The 5,555-nt window shown below is 33.2% G+C and overlaps 1 protein-coding gene across 2 annotated transcripts in view; it reads left to right on the top strand.

The window, feature by feature from the left end:
* Positions 1-2,874, top strand: part of LOC107012659 — an 8,720-nt gene extending 5,846 nt beyond the window's left edge. The window contains exons 8-9 of one of the 2 annotated variants that reach the window (XR_003577454.1): positions 593-668; positions 2,300-2,874. The gene's annotated coding sequence lies outside the window, so the exon portion shown is untranslated. The remainder of the gene's footprint in view (positions 1-592; positions 669-2,299) is intronic. The other variant, XM_015212562.2, reaches the window with a different exon arrangement.
* Positions 2,875-5,555: the final 2,681 nt, after the last annotated feature.

Raw genomic sequence — 5,555 nt, 5'->3', positions numbered from 1 at the left:
TTGGAAAGGTAACAGCTAAGTCCCTTTTGTTTAAGAAATTTTCTAGTTTGTTCTCGACCTAGTTCAGCCATTTTGGAAGTCTAACTTCCTGGATAAGAAAGACAAAGAGAAGATTTGAATAGTTAGTCCCGACAATTGGGTGGGAGAGGAAGAGGAGATTAATGATTTGAAGAATGTTGCAACTTAATCTCATTCGGGGTCGACTTTTTCTTGGTTAGTGTGGATGAGACAGAACTTGACTTATAGGTGATAGATGTCCTTCAAATTGGGCTTGAAAGGGGGTTAACTGATGCATACAGCTCTTAGTCACTGATATTTCAGTATTTTAATTTACTCAACTTTGTTAGGAAGTATAAACCACAGAACACCATCTGCAGTGTACTTTTTGATAAAAAGAACCAGATGATTTTTTAATCTAATAATCATGTAGCAAATACATTGGTAAATGTATGCAAACAAGACATTTATAGAAATTCATGACTCGAGATTCTGAGTATATTATGGTAAAATATGTTTGATTATTGCATACATTTTGGTTAAAATATATCTCGCATGGATATTTATAGCATGCCTGAATAAGTCCTGTTATTAGGACATATGCACCTAATATGGCATGCAAAAGCAAAGAAGCGGTAATATATATGGAATAGTCATTCAATTTAACAAAGGTGATTGTTATTTTTATCTCCTCATTTTTCTCTTTATTGTTTTGTATTATTACTACATGCAGTCCATGATTTCATTTAATAGATGCAACTTATATATAATAATTGCATCTTCTGGTCAAGTAAGATCGTAAGACATTTGGGGCTGAATATAGAGTTAAGATGAGCTGAGCTCTAGAGATACAAACTCAGTTTGGGTATTTGTTACGCGAGGCAGGAGTTGAATTCAATTGGGTAAATAAATTTCTACGAAGTTGATTCAGTTCTAGTGCATGCATGAGGCCAGTTAATATTGAGCTCATCTATGAACTTGTCCTTGAGTTTGTCTAAGCTCCAGTCCAAAATTTACACGAGTTCTACATGTTCAAACTGACATTACCATGTTGATTAAATAGAGAAGCAAGTTCCAAATGCTTCAAGAGCTCTTTCTGCCACCTTTTTCTTGTAGGCATTCTTATATGTTAAATATTTGTGAAAAAACATATAAGTATATTAAATGGAACCTGTAATATAAGCAGCTCCGGGTGCCACTGATTCATGTAGTCTGTTAAGGACTTAAGGCTCTTCATTTCTTTATGTTCTGAATTCGATTCCCAGTGCAGGCATTCAAGTAATTAACTGATTTTATCACCAACTCCTAGGCCCTCACCTCACTTTCCTCTTCTTGTTCTTTTAATTCTCCATTATTGCTGCTTAAAAAACTTCTCCAATTTCTCCTACTTCTTCATCATATTTTCTTTTTAATTTATTTATACCAACCATATTTTGTTTCTACAGTTAAGGTTACTTCATAAGAAGCTTCTTTTGACAAGTAAATATGAATTATTTTATCCAACACATATTTTTTTTTCCTTTTGATGACGCTACATTGATATATCTTGGAATATAATTTGAGTTCTCTTTTTGATGACGCAACATGATATATAGTTTGAACAGTATTTTTTTTTGTTAACTTTTGAAAGATCAAAACAGTTTGTTTACCAGACGTGTTGGGTTGATTCTCATACATTGAGAATATGAAGCATTTTGTTTTGCTAACTTGATAATTAAGATGGAAAGAGAGCTTAGTCAAGAATTTTTTAAGGTAAAATAATCTAAGCCAAAACAAAGAATATGTAGAAATTAAGCTATATTTTTAGCAAATTATCTAAGTGGATGCACTCTTTCATGAGTTTGGTTTTTGCAATTTTCTTCTACTCTAGAACTTAAATATTTAAATCAGGTGTAAATAAAAGCTGAATCAGACAAAACTAATTTGTCTATGTACGAATAGAAGAGCTAATCCAGTTAATCCAAAATTGATTGACGCGACCCATCGTCTATGTATTGCACACATAAAATAGTGATACCCGCAACCTCCAAATCCTGAATCGGCCTCTGGTCACAGGCAATAGTGCCACAATTTATTTTCTTGAGAAAACATCCTTGGCTTTCTTCAATTGTCTCAGGAAATCGATGTTTTGGTTTCCAGAAACTATCACAACCTTCTTTTTGTTTTCAAAACCAAAATAATTGATTCCAGAATTAAAGTGCTTTAGTTTTGTAGGAAAAAAATAAAAACAATGGGTCCTTAAGGGTTGTTGGGAATTGGAAACCTTTGGTTAGAAAGTAAGTGACATTTTTTATGCTTGCAGAGGAAAAAGATTGGAGGCCATGTTCATGTCTGAATGAGTCTAGTCGAGCTTTGCTGAGCTACATTGTGATTTCAAGTTCAGTTTGTTTAAGGACTGAACTGGTTGAGTCAAGTGGTACCGAAGGGCCTTCCTTGTGAATATGGTTCCCGAGATGAATAATATAAACTTTTAGATGTTACTCTTGTTCGTAGCTCATTATCTACGGATACAGTTATACTTGGAAAAATCATGTGACCATACATCAAACTAGCTGGAAGAACTGCTCAGCTTGTTCGCCAGTAGAGGCTGGATTATATGAAGGTGTCAAATAAGACTGCTAGTAAGACTCTATAATATGCCGTTAGTAGCTGATAAGTAAGATTATGCTTTGGTCATGGCACAACAAATTTCTTCTCCTTGTTTTCTATTGATTTTGAGCTATCAATTCTTTTCTTTTTTAGGTAAAGGAGGTACTATGATATTACACTATAGTGTTGTTTTTGTTTAAGAATATCAATGCATGACTAGGCTCTGTTGCTACCCACTCCTGCTGCAGCTGTCCTTGTCCCATTTATTATAGTGGTCACGTGCAAGTACATTGCATTGTTTTTGTTTCTGTTCTGCAGCTTGTGAGGTAAAATCTCGTCAATTTAGTTACTATTTGTGTAAGCTAGTTATTGGTATACCATGGTGGAAACGATTTGGTAAGAAAACTTAACCTGACTCTAGGTGAACCTTGCATTTCCAAGATAAATGCTAAATATGAATCTTGGATATCGTGGAAGTCCATATCTTGAGTAAACTGATTAGTCCTTATTCCGGGTAACTTATAGTCAAGCCCACTGTTTTCTAGTACCCAAGTGGTGTTACGACTCATATGAAGAGTGGACACAGACCAATGCTTACTGACGTTTCAGGCAGTTCTCCAGTCTAGTAATTTAGTGATCCCAGTCAGATGTCAGTTGGATGTGACAGTAAACTGTGTCTTATTTGGGTTGGGTTGGTTTGTGCATTTACATAATAGTACCTTAACTAGTAAATTCTTGTGGTACGACTAGAGTAGAAGCTGAGCATATACATTAACAAAAGTCAAATGTTTTGTTTTTGGTGTTTGAAGTTTGCTTTTGGACGATTTGTTTTCTAGTTTCTTGCAGTGATGGTTCACAGTAGGGTTCATTTCTTGACTCTTGTGAATAGATGTTTGCTTTTGCTAATATTTGTTGATCTTTGTCACAAGGCAGTCTTTTTACATCGGGGGGGCTACTACGATTTCTTACTGGCAGGGCAGAAAAATTAGGATTAAGCTTCATTACCTCCATTTCATAACAGTATTTATTCAAAAAGTTTTGACGTTTCAAAAAAAGAAAGACACTATTACTTACTGCATTCAGTTGAGGGTTACTCCCTCCGTTATCTTAAGCTTTCGGTCCTTTTTCATTTTTCAAATTAACTTAAGTTTTCAATTTTCAAAACTTTTTTTAAAACATTCTTCCAATTTTATTCTTTAAGTTAGTATTGGAATTAGCTAATATAATTAAAGTTAAGTTATTTTTGACAACAATTAATAAGGGTAAAAATGAAAAATTATGTTCAATTTATATCATAATTCACTTTTCTTAAAAAGAGTGAAACACCTCAAAGATGAGATGAAGGTAATAGGAACGGAGGGAGTACTAATTAAGACATGTAAGAGAGAAATGATAATTTAGATAACTATTATTTCGGTAGCAAAATAAATGTTATTTTAGCTCATTACAAGGTGTAGTTCACTAAAATTCCCTTTTTATTAGATTTTTTCCTTTTTTTTAATTTTTACAAAAGTGACACTTATTTTGGAATGAAAAAGGGAGTATTTACTAACTTATGTGTTAATTAGTCTAGACACTGGGTGAGAAATTAAAAAAAAATACTACTCCCTCTGTCCTATTTTATATGTTATTTTTTTAAATTTGTACTTGCACTAAGAAATAATATAACTTTACGTTTCTATCCTTATTTAATATTTTTTAAGTCAATATAATAAATGATGAATGTATTTTCAAGATCAATTAACTATTCGATCAAGAATATAGTAGGCAAAATATGCTAATTTACGCATAAATTTATAAAATGACAAATATTATGATTCAATTATTTATAAAAAGGAATGACATATAAAAAAAACGGAAGGGAGTACAAAGTTTTGGTAGCTAAATTTCATAATAATATTTCAGTGATGGTGTACCTCAGAATTCAAATTCACCCATCAATTACTGTAGCACTAGAAAATAGAAATAGTTAATGCTTTATAATTTAATAAATAAGATTGTCCTTTTTTATCTACAATCTTAGCTTCTGTTGCTGCCGATTATGATGGTGGCTGCCAGTCTCCCGCAACTCACGTTTTTTTTGCCTCCCTAACAGTAGTGCCTGTTCTCTGCTCTGCAAATATTTCAACATCATTACTGAAAAAAAACTTTAAACTGCAACTGTTTCTCCAAAACTATCTTATTAAATTGAGCCTAAAGCCATAGATTGTTAAAGAATGACAAAAGTCCCACATCTGTGGTTAATGAGATGGGTGGATTCCTTATAAGGGTTGGACAATTCTTCTCTTTTTGAGCTAGCTTTTGGGGTGTGAGTTAGGCCTAAGACCTAATTTTACATGGTATCTGAGCAGGGCCCGTCTCACCCGATGTTGGGGTTCTCAAAATCAAAACTGTCCACGCACCAGATGCTAAGCACTGGGTGTGAGCACTGGGTGTGAGTTATGCCTAAGACCTAATTTTACATAGATATAGGTATGAAAAAAAATATATATTTGCCATGTGCCTCTAATTCTTTTTTTTTTTTTTAAATCTGGTGTACGATAATGCTCCTTCTTAAAAAAAATGAATTCGAATTTGAGATGTTTGATTAGTGTTAGTGCAGTCTCATCCACACCACCATGTGCCTCCAATTCAATGAGCCACTTCTGCCATCTGCATTTTGCATTTAATTAGACGCTTATTAGTGCACATTTGTTTAAGGTTTCTCTAATCTCCAACGTCTTTATCCAATATTTGATTAATAATTGTTTAATGAGGAATCATTAGTGCTCTAACGTTCACTGAATGAATTAATTAGGTTCAAATAAAGAGGTCTTTTTAATTACTTTGTGAATTAGAGATTTGTTGGTTGGCCAAGTTAGCAGGGTGAGAAAGTCAGTTTTTGAGAGAAAATAAATGTTTCTTAAGACTAGAAGCTAAGAAAAGTAATTTTTCCTTAAAAATAATTTTTAAGGGTAAGAAAGTTTACT

This window comes from Solanum pennellii, chromosome 3, assembly GCF_001406875.1.
Source record: "Solanum pennellii chromosome 3, SPENNV200".
In the NCBI taxonomy this organism is placed as follows: domain Eukaryota; kingdom Viridiplantae; phylum Streptophyta; class Magnoliopsida; order Solanales; family Solanaceae; genus Solanum; species Solanum pennellii.
The sequence above is the reverse complement of the archived record's forward strand: the minus strand, read 5'-3'. Positions and strand labels throughout refer to the sequence as shown.